Here is a 21,816-nt window from a genome sequence, read left to right as displayed (position 1 = left end):
GTGTGGCTAATATTTGGAGGCCACACTCATTTTACCTAATAAAGCCAACTCGTGAAAAATAGAAAGACCACATTTTAAAAAGTTATTTCTGATTGATTTATTTGAATCAGAGATTCTCAGACACTGTTTCTCTGTGTAATGTGATTTTTGCATGTCATAAGGGAATAGAGGAAAGTACAGTATGTCACAAGTCCCCATGATTGTCCTTTTTCCTCTCAAAATATTTTTTTCTTAGTTCCACTTCTGCACCTGAACACAGTTAAGCAAGCTCACTAACATCCCCCTAATTTTAGAAGGCTTTCATCTGATCTATATTACAGGCTAGGGGAGCCAAATTGCTCTTTATCTCACTGGCAGGACTTGTTCCCGAATCTACCTCTCCAATTCCTTCCTATGTCTTTCCTCTGGCCACATTATAATATATCTTTTTTGTTCTCCTCTTCACCCCACCCCTTGGCCTCTGCTGTGGGTTGAACTGTGTCCCTCTGAAGGATATGCTGAAGTCTGAATCCCCAGTAGCTCAGAATGTGAGCCTATTTGGAAATAGGGTCATTACAGATGGAATTGGGCAAATTAAAATGAGGTCACACTGGAGATGAGTGGGTGCTTGGTCCAATATGGCCGGTGTCATTGTGAGAAAGGGAGAGGAGGCACAGACAGACACACAGAGAGAAGAGGGCCCCAAGACGAATGGAGGTGGAGGCTGAGTTATACCACAAGCCAAGGAATGCCAGGGCTCCCACTGACACAACCCAGGGGTTAGGACCCAAACATGTCTTTTGGAGGATGAATCAAACACACTAGAAGTGGATTTGTTGCTCAAGTAATAACAGATTTTTAGGGAAACAGGTTGGTGGGGCAGGCCTTCTCTGTGTAGACATTTAAGGATGCCACAGAGGCTGAAAGAGGTTCTGCTACTTTCAATACCTATCTCCCAGAGTCTCCTGGGGAATCATCACCATGCCAGACAGCCAGAGGCAGAAGAGCACAGAGACACGGTTCACGGGAGGGTTTCCTAGGCGAGGCCTGCAAGTAGCACACATCACTTTCACTCACCTTCCTTTGACAAAAATTCAGTCACATGGCCACAGCTAATGGCAAGACGGTCTTGGAAATGTGGTCTCTGGATATTTCCCAGTGTTATTTGTGTGCTATAGAAGGTGAGCACAGATAACTAGTAGTCAGCCACCTCTGCTACAGCCCATAACCAAGCTTTGTCATCTAGTGGGTGGTGAGGTGAAAAGAAATCTGACAGAACAATTATGATAGCCATGATTTATTGAACATTTAGGTGTCAGGCACTGTGCTCAGCTCCAAATCTACAGTCCCCCAAAATGAGTTATAAAAAAATTAGAGAATGCTCTGGCAGGAGGGTGGGGCAGACAGCCATCTCGATTCCTGAACAGCCAGGGAAGCCTGCTGTTGTAAATCCATCAGGGCTCTTCTCAATCCGGAAGTCTGTGAGGTTTTCAAAGCACTTTCACATTTGTTATCTCATTTGAGCCTCACAGTAGCACAGAGAAGTAGGTAAGATGAGACTTAATTGCCATTTTGAGGAAAAGGAAAGCAAAGTACAGAGAGGTCAGGGGCTTTCCCTAAGGTCCCACTGCTAATAAGGACTAGACTAGGTTCCTGACCTGTGAGCTGTAATCAAGTACTGTTTCCAGTGTACCTCCCTGCTCTTCTGGTACTTTAGCTGGACTGCAATGGTCCAAAGGGCAATTAAATGAGACCTTTCCAAGAAATGGTATGTCTTGATCTTCAGTCAGTAATGCTGTGTGTTTTATTTGACTCCCACTGAAATTCATTAACATTAGAGGTAAACAAAACAAAATGAAACAAAACAAAAAAAAAACAAAACACACATTCCTGCCACTCTTTATCCTGACAGCTGAGTTACAAGAAAGACCTTAGAATTGGAGATAACAGAGGAGCTACGATCATTTGAACTACAGTGGGTTAGTTTACTGAATTCCTAAAAACAAACAGCATAAGCAGAAGGCTGGAGAGAATTTTTCAGTCTCCTAGCCAGTCAAAAAGACATTGGTATGCACCTTTTCAATGCCCTCTGTGACACGGAGGCTGTAGGGGATCACATGGCCATTGCACTGGCTGGTAAGAGACCCACAGGCCTGAAGCTGGAGGTCTGCTGGCCTGCGCTGTAGATGATGCAGCGGACCTCAAGGCCTTCCTGACCTTTCTGGAATTAGGACCATGGCGTTCTCTCATTCTATTCAGTCTTTGGTTGGAAGGGTAATGTTCCTCGGTGAACGGTTACTCTGCCACCCCAGCCTGAGCTTCAAGTCACCTGGCAACCCTTAAAAGTAATGTCCTCCATAAGTTTGAATGTAAATTAGAATCATCCTCACAGGGTCTTACAGACTTGTACGGACCTCATGATGAAAACGAGTACCATTGAGCAGCAAAGCTGCCTCTCAAGCATAGATCAAAGGATGACATTTTCCTAAAGCTAATATGATTTAGGGCTTTTTAAAAATATGAAAATGCCTCTTTCAACAAACAGTGATGAAACAATCAACTGTCCACAGGCAAAAACAAAGAATAAATCTCAACCTTAACCTCACACCTTATATAAAATTTACTCAAAATGGATGACAGACTTAAATGCACAATATAAATATATAGAAGTTTTAGGAAAAAATATAGGAAAAAATCTTTGTGACCTGGGACTATGGAAAGAATTCTTAGACTTGACACTAAAAGCACAATCCATAAAAGGAAAAATAGATAAATTGAACCTCATGAGAATTAAAAATCTTTTGCTCTGTGAAATCTCATGTGAAGAGGATGAAAAGACAAGGTACAGATGGGGAGAAAATATTTGCAAACCATTTCTCTAGCAAAGGACTAATGCCCAAAATATATAATGTACTCTCAAAACTCAACAATAAAAAAATATAAACAATCCAGTCAGGAAATAGGTAAAAGACATGAAGAGATATTTCACGAAAAAAGATATATAGATGACAAATAAGCACATGAAAAGATGTTCAACATCATTAGCCATTAGGTATATGCAAATCAAAAGATATCACTACACACCTATCAGAATGACTAAAATTTTAAATTACTGAAAAAAACAAATGCTGGTGAGGATGTGTTGGGAATGTAAAATGTTACAGCCAGTCTGGAAAATAGTTTGGTAGTTAATTGAAAACAAAACTATGACCTAGCAACTGCACTCCTGGGCATTTATCCTAGAGAAATAAAAATTTACATCCACACAAAAACCTGCACATAAATGTTCATAGCAGCTTTATTCGTAATATCCAAAGTCCACCCAGATGTCCTACACCAGGCAAATGGTTAAACAAACTGTGGTGTATCCATACCATGTAATATCACTCAGCAATGAAAAGGAATGAACTTATGCAACAACCTGGATGAATCTCCAAGGAATTATTCTGAGTGACAAAAGACAATCTCAAAAGGTTACATTCTGTATGATATCATTTATATGACATTTTTGAAGTGGCAAAATTTTAGAAATGGAAGGTAGAATAATGGTTTTCAAGGGTTAGGAACTGGAGTTGTTAGAATTGGGAAGGGGACGTGGAGAGGCTGGTGTGGTTATAAAGGGGCAACATGAGGGATTCTTGTGGTGTTGGAATTATTTGGTAGCTTGACTGTGGTGGTGGATACATGAATCTGCATAGGTGATAAAATTGTACAGAACTTAATACACATACACACACACACACAAACACAAACATAAGTACAGGTAAAACTGGGGGAATCTGAGCAAGAACAGTGGATTGTATCAATGTCAATATCCTGGTTGTGCATGTGAATCTACAATTATCACAATACAAACTTCAATTAAAAAAAAAATGTCCTTGCAATCCACACCTAATTTAGCTCCTCTCTCCTTATCTTGTAATTTAAAGAACCTAGCAACATATAGGAAGTCAGGAAAAGGAATACTTGATGTTTCTAAATGAAGGTCCTCTCATATTTCCAGCCTCTCCTGGGTTCATCAGATGATGTACAGCATCTGCCAATGAGCAATTTAAATGCTTCCAGATGGACCCAGGTGCTTCAGCTATCTCAGCACCAAGGCCATCATTTAAAGTTGAATGTGTCCTCCCCATTGCCCAGCATTCATACTTCAAAAGATGGGCTCCAGATTTACATACACCCCACACAGTAAACAGGTGATTATTTACAATTCAATCACAAAGACGTCTATAAAAATCCTGCAAGCCCAAAAGAATGCAGGATGACAGCAGATGGCCCTAACCTAAAACGAAGACTTAAAGATATTAAAGTGTTAACCACAAACAGGACAGTAAGCAGAATAACATAAAGGATTACAAAAGAAAACCAATCTTTCAGCCAGGTGAGTGCATGGCTCACCTCAATTCCATTTTAGTGTAGCAACTATGTAAATCATAGGACAGACTAATAATTGGCATAACATACCAGGCTGTTGATAGGGAATCACATATCACTCAGATCCCTACACCCAATAAATTGAAGATAGAGGCCACTTACAGTATTACCAGTACCCAAAAGCCCTGATTTTACATACAGAGCTGAGTTCACGGACAGATGTGTGGTAGTTTGTTAGACTCCTCCTCGAGCTTATTTGGCAATAGGATGAATAGTAGTATGGGGTGAGGAGAGCAGTTCAGCCGGGAGTGTTGATAAATGAAGCCTCAGTAACTCTAACCTTATCTCCATTAGCTGAGCCATGAATAGCATAAACTGCAATACCATCATATCTTAAAACCTTATCAGCTCTCCCTGAGGTGGTGAAGAGTGAAGGACCAAGGACCTTGGGTTCCAAATAAAATTTCAGAATTCCCTCCCCTCTAGGCCAAGGCACCTGGCCCAGCTAGCAGAGTTCCACATTCATCAAAACTGATATGAGTACCATCCATCTGAAATTATAAGGAGTGTGGAAATCAGAGAGTATGCTAAGCAAAGGGCTTAAAATAGAAAGCAAATCACAAGTCAGAGAAGAGAGCCCAAATTGGTCAAACACCATGGAGCTCCGAAGAACCAAGTCACAAAGTCAGAGACCAAAGTATCTGGGAAACAAGCAAGAAAGCAGAGGACTCAGTATAAATCAAGCGGGGCCTGGAGCACTTACCAGGAGTAGGCCTTGCGGACAGAGTGAAGCTTGTCTGTGCCTGCAGAAGCACTGTGGCTAGGAGGGCCAGCTTTTATGGAAGACTCAGGATAAGAAGGCAGATAGGAAAAACATGGGCATGATTAAAACCTACACAAAACACCTGGTTTCCTAGCTCAGCTAGTGACTGAGGAGTACTAGACTCGACAGTTTGAAATTCAGTCATTTAAAAACACCAACCACGGTCTCCCCCTAAGTTCCACTGGGAGTTCCTAGAAACAGCTAAGTCACAAGGGAACACAAAGAATTAAGAGGGTTTCAACAGTCACTTTCCAATTAAATGGCTTCTTGTTAAGAATCAGTGTGCTATCAAGTTTGAGTGTGAAAGCAAATTCCCAATAAATTCCATAAAAAAAGATGAGGACACTGTGACCTTACTATGTTGCAAGAGCAGATAAACACACAAAGGATTGAGATTTGACTGAACACAATTTGGGAATTAGAATAAGAAGGCTAGCAGTGAATAGGCTATGGGTGAAATGCTTGGGAATCACCAAATAACCAGGCCAGCAGAGAAGGCAGAGTTTAGCAGGTATCATGTCAGAAGTGTTTCTTCAAGGCAAATATAAGTAACTGAGGCAGTAGAAGGCAACTTTAAAAGGTTCCCATATTTCTCTCATTGGCTCTTGGGACAGATAAATACCTTCAGAGCAATGATGGGTGAGAAAATATTTCTATTCCCTGTGACAATAGATTGGATCAACTGCAGAGCAGATATTCCCTAAAGACAAGAAAGCTCATCAGAGAGAATTTCAAAGCAATGATATAATTGCATGGGCGATTGTGAGAAAAAGACTAGTAACCTTATTGTTTCTTTTGGGCAGTTTTGATTCCTTGAGGCAATGAGGAGATTCACAACTATTGCCATGGGAGCCAAGAGTAAGGACCAGATAACTCAGTTACAATGACTCAAAACAGATGAGTACCACATGAAAAAGATGTAAAAACAAAAAAAATGTCAAGGGTTACCATTGCAAGAGTGTAATCGCAGCAAGAGGAATACAGAAACTGAATCACATTAGGTGTGTTGCTGTTCAGTTTTAAAGCCATGTCGTTATCTAAGGAAAATTATTTAAGTGCATTATAAACATGCTGCTACTAGATGACTACTAATAAACTGTCAAAGTCCTCTATTATCCTACTCCCTTCTCTCCATTCCCCACCCACCACAACCCAGTATGCCACCCATTCTGTTAAGTATGTTTGAATAAGGAAAGCAAACAGAAATTCGTTTGGTAGTGCTTTCATATAAAAATGTTTTCTTATATTAAAAAGGCCACTCCCTTATGCAGAGTAAGACATCTGAGGTAGGACTAAGAGGAACACTGAAAGGTAAACAGCCAGCTACTGAAGCCTGGAAGAGATGGACCAATCATTGATCTCTGAATACATCAATCTTTTTTGATCCACAAATCGAATGGTTCAAGGGGGTACATCAGTGAGATATGGGAAGCTAGAGAGAAGTCCAATATGGAATATGGGTTTTCAAATGCCATAAGGCAGATGCCGATGTAGGCTATTAGCTCAGTATTTCCCAAAGCATATTGACTGGATTTAAACAAGGATCAGTGACAAAATAGTTAATGCTTGAGTAACTTTGAGAAATGTTGTATTAGACAAAAATAAGCATACTTCTTACTTCAAGACTTTTCAGAGTCATTAATTTCTGAATATAGACTCTGAATCTCCAAGGATTGAGGGGAGTGAGACAGCTCTAGTGTAGTAGTATGCCACATTTCCCATAGTATTTGACCATGAAAACTACTGGAAAATATCATATCATGGAAAACTGATAAAAAATCGGAGTCAGGGATAACGATGCTTGCAAAGACATCACATGATCACTGAGAAACCAGGCCAAACTCCACCCTGAACCTCAAAATCATGGTCAGATGGGCTGACCTCTAAAAAGGAGACCTGGTGAGGAGTGACGCTGAGGATAAATTAGAGCTGGAACAAAAGAACCAGGTCAGAGAAGAAGGCAAAGCCAAGAATCATGGGAAATTCCTAGATGGAACTATTAAGGTCAGAAGATAGTGACCTGGAAACAAGAGGAAGACTCTCAGAAATTCAGGCTTGTCTGGCTCTGGAGTTGTTAGACAAAATGATAGCCCATGAGTCCATAAATAACATGCTCTCAGGGCATCTTAATGTGACACATTTATTTGCAGAATAATGAAACTGTGAGTCATGAGGACTAGATTTCTCAGCCAGTGGTGTGCTAGAGTCACCTCACACAGGCTCAACAAGATTCAATGGTTTCCATCTCTTCTCAACTCCACATTGAGTCAAGTCAGGTAGGTAGCTTGGAAATATTTACATTACAAAAATTGGCAAACATTACAATTCAGGGCTTTTGTTTCCAAGAAGCAATTATTAATTGTCTTAATATGGTTGTATTAATTGTAATTATTGTCTCAGGATAATTATTAATAGCATCTCCTTCCACTCTAAGTATACCAGTTTGGAGGATAAATTGTAAGGCCACCCTAGCTATAAGGAATATTTTTCTAACAAATATATCTAAGATTACAAAGGACTGCTTTCTGTAGCAAGAGCTATTCAAGAAACAAAATAAATGAAAAGGGATGGCACCTGTTACAGTAGAGCTTTGCTTGATCAATTATTTTCAAACTTTAAGTGGTAGAAATTTTTTTCCCCAAATGAAACCTTACCTGGAATCATAATATATAAAACAGAATCAAATGTGGTTGAAAGGGGCCACTACTGTCCCGTCTGCACTTTGCCACCTGGGGTGGTGCCTGAGGCACCTCCAACAGAACCCTAGGAGTTGATAGTTTGAAAACCCTGCTGATCTGATGAGCATCTCTACAGGACCTTTCCAACAATAAGTTCTACAATTATTGGGTGACTCCACATTTTCAATGCAGTAATATGATGACAAGGGAAAGAAGAGTATTCACTAGGCTATTCCCAATTTTTCTACTTTAAAATATGTATAGATAACACATACAAAATTTATTATATTGTAGAGTACAGTAAAAAAAAATAGCAATATAACTAACGTCCAAGTAACCACTAACAAGTTAAAGGAAAAGAACATTTTGCATTCTATTTGAAATTTCCTGCTATTCTCCCTTCTCTCCCCCAATTCCCATTCCAAAAGCTAACAGCTATCTGGAATCTGTGTGTATCATTCCTTTCACAATTTAATGGGATAATTTAAGCAGGAATGTCTGAAGGAGGGGATGCAGCTTGCTGTCCTGCATGATCCACAATTGGCTGGTAAGTCCTTGAGGTTATTTTCCTAGGACTGTTTGAATTAATGGATAAATACCCCAGACTTAGTTATTTCCCAAGCTAATTTGATGTGGCCAAAAAAGAAATGTTAACTCTATCCAGCTGTGCTGAATGCCTAGTGTTTTGATGGAGGGAGCTGGTGAAACTGACACAGAAAACCTTCACAAACCACTGATTGCCACAGTGTTTTATTCCCAGAAATTGACTACAGCAGACTTTTCAAAGAAAAATAGGATCATTTAAATCAGAAAGCTAACTGAAAGCAGAAGTTAACAAGAGAAGAAAAGAACACAGATATTGGAGAGGGGTCTGGAGAGAATCTGAGGAATTTGAGGTCTGGCCTGTTCAGTCATTAAGCCAGAAAGTAATTCTGAGACTGTGTTTTGCCTCTTACAGTCCTTGCTCTCATGTTGCTTAAACTTCATCTGAGGAGAAGGCAAATGCAGGGAATAATTATTTTATGAACAAAGTGGTATGCTACTGGACATCTATATACTCAGGTACTAAATAGTGTACCACAGGCTATTACTAGCCTGCATGTAACAAGGTGGTAATTTTGAGAGAGGACTAGTAAGTGCAAAAGACATTTGAAAAAGGAGAGTTGTTTGACTAGCTTTAGAGAAATCTTCACAGAGGCAGCAATGAGTGAACCGGGCCTTGAAGAGAAGGGAGGGGAGGATATGAAGAAATGGAGAGTGATATCATATTTATATTAACAATGAAAAAAACTAACATTCTTTGAATGCCAGGCACTGTGGCAAGCACTTTATATGCATGATTTCATATAATCTTCCCAGCAACCCTCTGATTATTATCCCTATCTTATAGATGATAGAACTGAGATTCAGAGAGGTTAAGTAACTTGTCCAAAGTCACACAACTAGATAGTAGCAGGGTCAAGATTTGAACCCAGGATGTTTGACTGAGTAGCCAGGCTTCCCAGCACAATGCCACACTCCAGGTAGCAGAAATGCCTGGGAGGAAGCCCAGACATGGGAGGAAGCCTGCTGATTGTCAAGGAGTCGGCAAGGAGACTTGAGAGTGCTAAGGGGGCAGCAGGATGTAGGTGTTTGGTCAAGTCATTCCTCTGCTCAAAAGCCTTAAATATCTGCCCCCTCCCCTGTAATTTGCACATAGAGATGTTCAAGAATGCTTGTTAAATTTAATAGGCAGCGCAAGACAAGGTCCCAGCAGAAGAAGAGAAGAACCAAGAACATTAGCCATGTCCAGATGGGGCAAGTGGGATATGGGGTGTGCAAGAACCATGCCTATTCTAGTTGAATCCTCATGTTTTTTAAATTGGAAAACTTGGGTCCAGAGTGGTTTAGTGACATGCTATGATCACAGAGAAATTTAGTGGATAACAAAATTCAAAGGCAAATTTTTATTACCTCTAACCTAGACTGTTAAAAATTTGGCATATTAGTTGATCATCTTGTACTTCATTTCCAAAAGAAATTAAAGTGGCTTACAAAAATGCATATAATGCAGTGAAATAAATGAATAAGAAAATGAGACAAAAGGAACTCTATTACTTCATCATACTCGTTGTTGTCTAATTAATTTGACCAAAGCATAGTTCAGATCATATTACTACTCTTCTTAATGATTTCCTATTCAAAGTCCTTTAGTATCTAGCCCTAATTGCCCTTCCAAACTTGTATTCCAGTTATACTGTTCTACAGTCTCCCACTATAGTAGATACCCTGACTAGCACATAAGCCACCTCCTCTCATCCAAGAACTTCTCCAATATCTTCATTCTCTGGTAGATATGTTTATTTGTGACTTTGGCCTCCTGGCAGTAGTTTATAGAACTGACATAATATGGGGCAAGAAGATTCTCTTTGCTGCCCATCAATTCAAGAGCAGGGGATGGCCCTAGTCTACCGTGTGAATGGAGAAAGAGAAAGAAAGCCTGCAGAGAGAAAGGATAAAGCAGACGCCAGAAAAAAAGGTGGGTTCTCTGAATCCTGATAACTTCCCTATCCTGATTCCAATTTCTTCCAGAGGACTGGTTGCTTATCTGCCTTTGTGTTCCTCAAAACACCTCTAAATCCTTACAGTAGATTCCCCCTTCTCTTAAGCTTATTCTAGTTGGGTTACCAACCAGTCATGATTCATACACAAACTGCATCTTGGCCTTATCCTACACCTTGGCTTCAAGTCCCTGTTCAATGTTGCTTCCTCTAGAAAGTTCTTTCTGATTCACCCCAGGCAGACATAATATCTTCATCTTATGAACTCCTACAGTACTGTGTCTATGACATACCTGCCTTAGATCATACTTTTAGGATTAACATCTTGCTTTCATTATCATTTCTTGTGTGGAAGGATCCATGCCTTATTCATTATTGTAATCTTGACACACCAAGCACAGTACTGGTGGGCAATTGTCAACCTTTATTTGTTAAATGAGTGAATGAATGAAGCAACACCTTTTATTCCTTCTCTACTGCTGTGAAAATCCCTAAATCTTTCTTCTTCAGGCTGGTTCTGTAGAAATAAAGATTTGATCAGCCAATTTACCCAGTTAATATGAGCAATGTAGACAGACAAATAGGATAATTGTGACCCAGAAATCTTCGTCAGGGCCAGAATAACGTCAGTTGGTTGTCAATATTGATCACGTTTAACTAGAAAATCACCAGATCTCTGCTGTTCTCAATGCTGTGTGGGCATCACCTAAAAGCAAAGAGAAGACAAGCTGTTCTGAGCATCTGCAGTCTTTGTGTAATAAAAATGCTTTCATTCGAGAAAATTTGGGCCTGGTTCTGAGCAGGATCAGAGTCTTTTAGAACTTTACATTCTGTAACTTAACCCCATACAAGTTTTCTGTGGTGATTATGATGAGGGATCTATTAATGTATAATTCCTAGAGTTATTAAAATAATGCTAATCTATTTTAATTCAAACACTAAATGAATTAGACTTTGAAGAGTGGACTTAAAGTAGGGTTTAACAAATAATCACCTCAGGAAAAGAATGGAGTCATTTGAACCGCATTGTGGTTTTGTGAAGTGGGTTATTAACCTGTCAGTTACCTATGTTCCTCCCAAACACCTCCTCTATCTTTCATGACCCTATCAGAGCCCTTTCCAGATGAAAGCCTAGCTATAATCACTATGTGTTATTCCATACACACAGTTTCTCAAATAGCAGGTCATTGTAGTGTTATGACTTGCTATTTTAGCTGCCCATATCTATGTTGATCCATCTTCAGAGCTGGAAAAAATCTGTCACTCTTTAGTAATAGTTAACATAGGGTTAGAAGTGGAAACATGCAAGTGTGCATTTTGTCAGTATCCACAATATGAAATCACCATTTAGCAGTACCCAATTTGCTAATCTTGGTGTACACGTTTAAGTATGTTGCATTTGCATGTAGTCCCTGGTAAATAAAGCTCAAGTGTGAATCAATTCATGATAATTACCAAGAATAAACCAAGAGTTCAGACTCTTAATATCCATGGCATTTACTTATCTGTGCTTATTAACTGAGCATATGCTTACATTATGAACCTTCAAGAATTCACTCATGTTTTGAAAAATAGGGAAAGGCATTATTCAGTATCTCTAATGCAAATAGTTAATTGTCATATACTCTGTAATTTTAACATCTTTTACCTGAAAGGAACAAGTTTCATGAAGATTGGTGAGAGATATTTGAAAGGAAAATCCTTCTTTAACATGCTAAATTCCTTTTAGCCAGCTGGGATAGAGGAAGGAAAATGTAGAAAAACAAAAAGAAAATTTTTAGTACATAATACTCTTTATAGTATTGTCATGAGATAACCAAGTTTAAAATTTTGGTTTATATTCTTTAAGTCATTTTATGATATATAGATTTATAAATGAGTGTGATTATAAATTATGTTTAAAATTAAAATGGTACATCATTTATACTGTTTTATAATATGCATTTTTCACTTAAAAATGTAGCATGGATATTTATCTCATGAAGAGGTTGACAATTTTTTTCTGTAAAGGGGTCAGACAGCAATTATTTTAGGCTTTCTGAGCCATATGGTCTCTGTCATAACTACTCCACTCTGCCGTTATAGCTCAAAAGCAACCATAGACAATATATAAATGAATGGGCATGGCAGTGTTCCAATAAAACTTTATTTACAAAAAAGAGGTGGTAGATATATTGTGTTCATGATTTGAAAGACTCAATATAGTAACCTTCCCAAAGGTTTAACCCAACTCCTACAGAAATTACAAGATTTTTTTGCAGATATAGACAAAATTATTCTAAAATTTATATGGTGAGACAAAAGAACTAGAATAGCTAAACTGATTTAAAAAATAAAATAAAATGGAAGAAATCACTCTATCTGGTATTAAGACTTATTTGATAACAACAGTAATCAAGACTATGTGGTATTGATGGAGCGATAGACAAACAGATCAATGGAGCAGCATTGAAAACCCAGAAATAGACCCACACAAATATATACAAATGATTTTTGATGAAAATGTAATAGTAATTCAATAGGGAAGGATAGTCTTTTTAAGAAATGGTGCTGGAAAAATAGGGCATCCATAGATTAAAAAAAAAAAACTCAAAATGGATCATCGATTTAAATATAAACCATTAAATTATAAACTTTTAGGAGAAAATCTTTGGGACCTAGGGTTTGGTGAAGAGTGAAGAGTTCTTAGACATAACACACCAAATGCACAACCCATAAAAGAAAAAAATCAGTAAATTGGACCTCATCAAAATTAAAAACCTTTGCTCTGTGAAAGACCTTGTTAATGAAGGGATGAAAAGACAAGTTACTGACTGGGAGAAAACCATATATCTGACAAAGAACCCATAAGATGTGGCATCACTACAGATCTATTAGAACAATTAAAATAAAAAATAATGACAATAGTTGGTAAAGATGCAGAGAAACGGAATCTCTCATACATTGCTTGAGGTAATGTAAAATGGCACAGCCACTCTGGAAAATAGTTTGGCAATTTCTTAAAAAGCTAACCATACACTTACCAAAGGAATGAACCACTGGTAAATGCAACACCTGGGTGCATCTCAAGGCCATTATGCTGAATGAGAAAAAAAAATCTCAAAATATCATATACTACATTATTCCATTTACATAACATTCCCCAAATGAAAAAAATATGGAGATGGAGAACAGATGAGAGGTTGCCAAGATTTAGGGTTCATAAGGCAAAAGGGGATGGATATAATTATAAAAGGGTAGCACAAGGGAGAGCTTTGTTTGATGGACTAGTTCTATATCTTGATTGTGGTGGTGGTTACAGGAATCTACACTCTTATTGTACCAATATCAGTTCCCTGATTTGATACTGTGTTATAGTTGTGTAAAATGTAACCAGTGGGGTAAATTGTATGAAGGGTACATGGGACCTTTCTGAACTATCTCTGAAACTTCTGTGAACATATAGTTATTTCAATATAAAGTTGTAAAAAACAAACAAAACAGGTGATAGGCCGTTTTGCCATAGTTTGGCTGTAGTTTGCCAACCCCTGATATAGACCATTAGATATATTTTGACAATAATACCTTACTTGCTGTACAGTATGTCTTTCAGTAAATATATTATAATTTATTTAACCAATCTCTATTGCTTCCAACTTTTCTCTTTATAAAATCAAGACCTAGGTTATTTTTGTATCTTTTTATACTCTACAATTATTTCCTTAGAGTAAATACCTAAAATTCCATTGTCAAATGTATACACAATTTTAAATTTTTGACGTAATATTGCCAAATTACCTGTAGAGACACGGAAAGTTCCCTGGCTGGATAACTTATACAGGGAGGCCTCTCCCAAGCTCCGGATGCCTGAAGGCAGGCGCCAAGCTGGGAGAAGGCCAAAGCTTTGCGTGCCTGAAGGCAGGCAGCAATTTAGATAAAGGAATAGTCGCTGGGCTCCTTCTGTGCTCCTGTCTCCTGCCCCTGCTGTTTCCCATCTAGCCCCAAAGAAATTGTCACTTGAGATTAAAGACATGTAAACAGACTCGGCAAGATGGCGGCATAGAGAGGAGTGGAAGCTAAGTAGTCCCCCTGGAACAACTACAAAAAACCAGAAACAACTAGTAAATAATCCAGAACAACTGTGGGGGGACAAACGAGACCATCCACTCATCATACACCAACCTGAATTGGGAGGAATGCCCGAGAACACAGCATAAAGTCTGTAAGTAAAACCTGAGGAACCAAGTCATGAGACCCCCTCCCCCATAGCCTGAGCTGCAAAGCCTCGTGGTGCCAGAGAGAAGCTCTCTCCCAGCAAGCGAGTATAGCTCAGCTGAGCTCCAACTGGGGTTTTAAGTAGTGAGTGTGAACTGCTCACTACAGGTACGCATCCCCAGAAAACAGACAGAGGCTTTGGGTGACAACTGACCTGGGAGAGCCGGAGGGTCGCCTTGGACTGGGTCTGAAGGGGATTATCTGTTTCTTTTTTGGCTGAGTGGAGAAAGCCCCAGTCATTTTCAGTTTCCAGGGCTGTGACTCTGGGAAGGGTGGACACAGCACAAGCAGAGAGGGAGACCATTGAAATGTTAATGACCTCCACCTGGGGGCTCTGTCTTCTCTAGGAGGAAAGGGGTGGGGCCCTTTCCATTCAGAACCAGACCCTAGGACCTGGGGGAACACGGCCATACCTCCTCACACCAGTCAAGAATTATAGGCTAACAGGCATCACCTGCTGGGCAGAAAAGCACAGTGACCCGAGGCATCAAAGGGCGGAGCAATTTTCTAAGACACACCCACAGGGAAACCAGATACTGAATATTTCTTCCCTCTGGGACCTGAGCCTGTTCTGGTCTGGGAAAACCTGATTTGGATAACCAAGGAAACCATGCCTAGACAACAGAAAATTACAACCTACACTAAGAAAAACAAAGTTATGGCCCAGTCAAAAGAACAAACATACACTTCAACTGAGATACAGGAATTTAAACAACTAATGCTAAATCACTTCAAAAAGTTTAGAGAAGATATTGCAAAAAAGATAGAGGCTGTAAAGGAAGCACTGGACATGTATATGGCAGAAATCAAAAGTTCAAAAAAACAACTAGTAGAATCTATGGAAATGAAAGGCACAACACAAGAGATGAAAGATACAATGGAAACATACAACAGCAGATCTCAAGAGGCAGAAGAAAACACTCAGGAACTGGAGAACAAAACACCTGAAAGCCTACATGCAAAGGAGCAGATGGAGAAAAGAATGAAAAAATATGAGCAACGTCTCCAGGAACTCAAGGATGAAACAAAGTACAATAATGTACGTATCATTGGTGTCCCAGAAGGAGAAGAGAAGGGAAAGGGGGCAAAAGCAATAATAGAGGAAATAATTAATGAAAATTTCCCATCTCTTATGAAAGACATAAAATTACAGATCCAAGAAGCGCAGCATACTCCAAACAGAAGAGATATGAATAGGCCTACGCCAAGACACTTAATAATCAGATTATCAAATGTCAAAGACAAAGAGAGAATCCTGAAAGCAGCAAGAGAAAAGCAATCCATTACATACAAAGGAAGCTTAATAAGACTATGTGAGGATCTCTAAGCAGAAACCATGGAGGCAAGAAGGAAGTGGTGTGATATATTTAAGATACTGAAAGAGAAAAACCGCCAACCAAGAATCCTATATCCAGCAAGGCTGTCCTTCAAATATGAGGGAGAGCTCAAAATATTTTCTGACAAACAGACAATGAGAGACTTTGTGAACAAGACACCTGTCCTACAGGAAATACTAAAGGGAGCACTACAGGATGATAGAAGACAGGAGTGCGTGGTTTGGAACACAATTTTGGGAGATGGTAGCACAACAATGTAAGTACACTGAATAAAGGTAACTATGAATACGGTTGAGAGAGGAAGATGGGGAGCATGTGAGACACCACAAGAAAGGAGGAAAGATAACGAATGGGACTGTGTAGCTTGGTGAAATCTAGAGCATTCAACAATTGTGATAAAATGTACAAATATGTTCTTTTATGAGGGAGAACAAGCAAATGTCAACCTTGCAAGGTGTTAAAAATGGGGAGGCATTGGGGGAGGGATGCAATCAGCATAAACTAGAGACTGTAACTAATAGAATCATTGTATTATACTTCCTTTAATGTAACAAAGGTGATATACCAAGGTGAATGCAGATAAGAGGGGGGGATAGGGGAGGCATGTTAGACACTTGACATTGGTGGTATTGTCTGATTCTTTATTCTACTTTGATTTAAGGTTATTTTTCCTCTTGCTGCTTCCTAGCTGTCATTTTTTTTCCTCTTTCTTTTGCCTCTCTACCTTCTTTGACTCTCCCTCCTGACTTGTGGAAGAAATGGAGATGCTCTTATATAGATAGTGGTGAAGGTGGTGTACACATAAATGTATGACCATGAAGAAAACCATCAATTATTTACTTGGGATGGAATGTATGGTGAGTGAACAAAACCATATTAAAAAAAAATGGGTTGATGACAAAACCTCGAGGGCAATATACTGAGTGAAATAAGCCAGACACATTAGGACAATTATTGCAGGGTCTCACTGATAGGAACTAATTATAATATGTAAACTCATAGACATGAAATATAAGGTACCAAGATACAGAACGAGGCTTAAGAATGGGGAGTGGTTGCTTAGTATGAGCAGAATGTTCAATTAGGATGAACTTAAATGTTTGGAAATGAACAGGGGTGTTGGTAGGAAGATGTGAGAATAACTAACAGCGCTGAATGGTGTGTGAATGAGATGGAAAGGGGAAGCTCAAGTCATGTATGTCACCAGAAGGAAAGTTGGAGGTCAAAAGATGGGAATGTATAAAACTGAATCCTGTGGTGGGCAATGTCCATGATCAACTGTACAAATACTAGAAATCGCTTCCATGAACCAGAACAAATCTATGACAATACAATTAGAAGTTAATAATAGAGGGGCATATAGGGAAGAACTATATACCTATTACAAACTATATACTACAGTTAGCAGTAGTTCAACATTTTTTCATAAACAGTAACAAATGTACTATATCAATACTACGAGTCAACAATTGAGGGGGGTTGGTTAGGGATAGGGGAGGATTAGAGTTTCCTTTTCTTTTTGTCTTTTTTCATCTTTCACTTTATTTCTTGTCTGGAGTAATGAAAAGTTTCTAAAAATTGAACAAAAATTAAGTGTGATGGATGCACAGCTGTATGAGGGTACCCAGGGGCAAGTGATTGTACACTTTGGATCTTTGGATAATTGTATGGTATCTTAACAACCTCAATAAAAATGAAAAAAAAAAAAAAAAGACATGTAAACACACCTTATGACTTTAGAAAAAATGTGCCCTCCCTGAAATACCTGAAAACAGTCACGTAGGAAACTATCTTGTATGCTATAAAAACCTGTAGAAATGAGTAGAATAAAACTTTCTTTTGCAGGAACACAGAGGACGGAGTGGGCTCCCTTCTTTCACAATTACCTTCTAAAAACATCATACCAATTTACATTCCTATCAACAGCATATTCACCAACAATGTATATTATCTTTTAAAAACAATCTTTGCACACTTGTCAAGAAAGACTATCTCACTGTGTTTTTATTTGCTTGTTTTACATGTATTCTCTTTTTTATTTCTACATCTTTGCTCATCCTGGCCCTATGCCTAGGATATATTCTCCCCCTTACCTACTTAATTTGTACCCAACCTTCAAGTCCCACATAACACATTTCTTCCTACAGGAAGACTTCCCCCATTCCTCAATCTAAGTCAGGTGTCCCTCTTGCTTGCTTCCACAGCACACTCTACTTCCTCTACTGCATCATATGTGCTCTATGGTCACAGCTTGTCTAATTGTCTCATCAATCTCTAGACCTTAATATCTGTGTGGGCAAGGGCTATGTCTGTCTTGCTCTCTGTTTTTTTCCCAGCATTAGCACAATGCCTGATAAATAGTAGGTTTTCATTAAATATTTATGGACTCAATGGATGTAAAGAAATATTAGAATGGGGACATTCTGCTTGTTGAGTGTTCATGATATTGGTAGAGTGTTGCTAGCACCATGCAGGGAAAATGATCCCTTACCTCTGACTACAGAAACCAGGTTAGAATGGAGGCCTACTCTGGATGGGACAGACAGTTTCATCAGAGTGTCATAGCTTGATGACCCTGGCCATGCAGATTATCCAAACAATTTTTGTTGTGCTGACTGTACACTCTGCAAGCCACTTTTTAGTTATCATCTAGATTTTAGACACAGACTGCCCACAGTGACAACATGCACATGTCACGCAAGCTTAAATTTTCTAATCCCTATGACAATTATATGTTTCACTGAAAATTAATAAAGTGACATCTGATTTGTAGATTCATCACTTATGAATTTTTATTATCCTAGACACAGTGCCCAGAGCTCCATCACGTCCCTTGGAAGGTGGTGATCCCATCAGTGTACTGCCAACCTCCAGGGACTGCCTTGCTGTGGTGTCTCTTCAAACTGCAATGGGCATTATTTTTAAATCCTTGTGCTTTTTACACCAAAGTTATTTTTATTTCATTTGACTTTTCTAAATCTCAAATATCTTCTAAACCTCTTTTTGAAGTCATTACCAAGCCTCTGTGCTTATGCAAATTCCATTCCTAGATCATAATTGAATTAGATCTAAACATGGGGGGGGTATTTTAATGTTCTTACTCCTGGTCAAACTGCTACGCCCCTCACTGACAAGGGGTTTGATGTGTGATTCTACCCTTAATCAAAACTCCCTCTTCATTTCTGTGTGAATTTGCTCCTCATGTGCAAGGGGTTATTGTATTTAATACACCACTAATTTATGTAAAGTAGTTGGATTTATTATAAGTAAACTGGCTTTTAGAAAAGATGAGAAGATATGTTTAGTGGCTTAGATTTAAGCATATGTAAAACAAAAATTCTTATTTGAGAAACATAAAACATTACAACCAGTTACTAAGGGAAATTATTGGAATCTTATGCAATCTCAGCTGTGAATAAGAGGATAGTCTAGAGGAGGGGGAAATATGTCAGAGGGGAAAACATACCAGACTAATCCTGCTATCTACTTGCTGATAGACTGTGTGCCAGTCACTTAACCTCTCTGAGCCTCAGTTTCCTCATCTATAAACCAAGAGAGATGAGCCAGATATGGAATAATTCCCTTACAGCTCAGAAGTTCTGTTATTCTGTGATACAAATTGGTCTAACCTCTCAATATCCAATACCAAGTAATGAAATTTATCTTGGAAATGCCCCTACAATCTAATAAGGATCCCTTCCCTTGGATGCCTAGCTATGATGTTCCTTTTTTAGCCCAGATCCCTCTTACTGTCCTCCATACCCAGTTATCCAGGGAAACCATCACCCATCTTGATGTCAGTTGGTCCTCAAAGTGTTCCCATTAGCCCTCCTGCCCCTAGGCTTTCCTCTTCCCACCCCTTGCTTAACCTGAGCAGCTCCCATTTTTACCTTCTCTGGACCAGCTCTCTAACCCTATCTAAGCCTATCTTTGCACATGGAAGAAGTTCCAAGGCAGTACTCGGAAACTCATTCTCAGATGTCATCCCTACACCTTAACAATAGCCCTTCCTTTTTATTCCAACCTGAAGGAGGGACTTTAATTGAAGGAAGGGGGATAAAACTAACATTTGTTAAGCACCAACTGTGTGCCAGATTTACACTTACCACATTCAGTCCTTACAACTATCTCTTGAAATATACACTATTTCCCCTATTTTTTGAAGATAAGAAAATTGATGTTCAGAGCATTTAAGTAAATTACCCCATCACAGAGAGAAGATTCAGTCTCCCAGTCCATCTGGATTTAGAGTCTATTCTCTTTCCACCAGATCATGCAATCCTCTTACACTCTGGGATATTATCTCAGGGCCCTCCTAGATGGGAGAGCAGGAATTAGAACCCAGTGCAGCCCCTATTTCATCCAGAGAAGATCCAATTGTATCTGTTTCCTGATTGTTAGTAATATTTAATTTGGGGGGGGGAAAGGTCCCACTGATTTAAAAATGTTTGCATAGCTCTTGCAAAGACAGAAATAAACGAACAAACAAAAAACACCCTAATCTAGAATGTCAGCTTTTTCTACTCGTAAACTTTGCCTATTCCCATAGACATTTTAGGTGACAGTTTCAGATTCAACAAACACTCGCACCATTCATACACCTTCAGGTACAGTCAAAGAAATGATGAAGTGGTAGTAGATGCTCAACAGATGTTATCCTTTGTCATTCCTTCTAGCTCTAGCTAACCTCAGCTACAACAAAGATGTTCATCCAAAACACACATGGTTTGTGAAAATTCTTCAGCTGCTGTTAAGTGTATAATTTTAATTTCATGGTAAATATGCTCAGAACTATCAAGTCACATAAAAATCTTCTTCCACTTCTTTTTTTTTTATTCTCCTGCTACTGCATGTATCTCCTTCTTTTCTTTGAGCCAGTGGATCATAATCTGTGAAAATAAAGGTCTATGTTGAGAGAGAATGGATGTGCTGCAGGCTGCATGTGTGAACAAATGGCAGGTGATCAGATATACTCCTGGCCAATGTTTTTTGAAGCAGAGCATTTGGCAACTTTTCAGTCAGAGGATGGATAATAACATCTGAAAGTAGCTACAGAAAGGTCAATAAGTGATCAGCGGGTGAAGAAGGAAGCCTGAAGAAATGGCAGCAGGAGAAATAGATAAGGAGCAAAAATCACTGAACAGAACAGCCTCAGATTTGGCAGATGGCTTCCAGTGTTTGTTGGGCTGGGAATTTGCAGCACCGAGTTTGAGTATTTCTAACCCTTTTATAATTGTGTCATTCATCAAAGAAGCCACACTGGAAATGGAAAGCCAGACTGAATGATTTGCCACCTGACTACAAGATACTTACAATTTATCCAGGGATGGCAGAGGGACAGAGATGAAGGCTGCCCATTCCCTGCAAGAGCTTGTTCATGAAGCTGGAAGATAGCCAGTAGTCACAGTTGTGATCCATGTCTCCTCTGTAAAGGCAGGTGACCACTGAAGGGGCATTCCAAGATGCTTGACTGAGGCATTCTCTCACCCCATAAATATTTACTGCCAGGTCCAGTGTCCCTATAGGTGCATAACATGGTATCAGACACAGAGCTACATCAAATAAAATCATCTATCCAGTCATCCTTAGCACAGCATGGGATGCATAATAGGTATTAGCTAAAGGTTGGTAACCTTCTTCCCTAAATTGAATTCATTTTGAACACAGTAAGTTTGAGATGCCTAGGGGAATGCTACGTAGAAATGTCAGCATTCAGCAGGACACTACTGAAGACATGGCTAGAATTCAAAAAAGAGAGGCAGATTTGTCAGAGTGGGAAGAGGTAGAAGTGGAAACACTTAGTGGTCAGAATGTCTTCTGCAGCAAATATA

At 39.1% G+C, this 21,816-nt stretch overlaps 2 long non-coding RNA genes across 2 annotated transcripts in view; both read right to left on the bottom strand.

The window, feature by feature from the left end:
• Window positions 1-21,816, bottom strand: part of LOC119505399 — a 165,109-nt gene that overhangs the window by 136,270 nt on the left and 7,023 nt on the right. The gene's annotated exons all lie outside the window — the stretch shown is intronic.
• Window positions 11,090-21,383, bottom strand: LOC119505400. The gene is made up of 3 exons (XR_005210733.1): window positions 21,299-21,383; window positions 12,043-12,127; window positions 11,090-11,100 (listed from the first exon to the last, which is right to left on the bottom strand). It is a non-coding gene; the product is annotated as an uncharacterized LOC119505400 (long non-coding RNA).

Source organism: Choloepus didactylus, chromosome 10, assembly GCF_015220235.1.
Source record: "Choloepus didactylus isolate mChoDid1 chromosome 10, mChoDid1.pri, whole genome shotgun sequence".
In the NCBI taxonomy this organism is placed as follows: Eukaryota; Metazoa; Chordata; class Mammalia; order Pilosa; family Megalonychidae; genus Choloepus; species Choloepus didactylus.
Note: the sequence above shows the minus strand (reverse complement) of the source record. Positions and strands in the feature narration are given on the sequence as shown.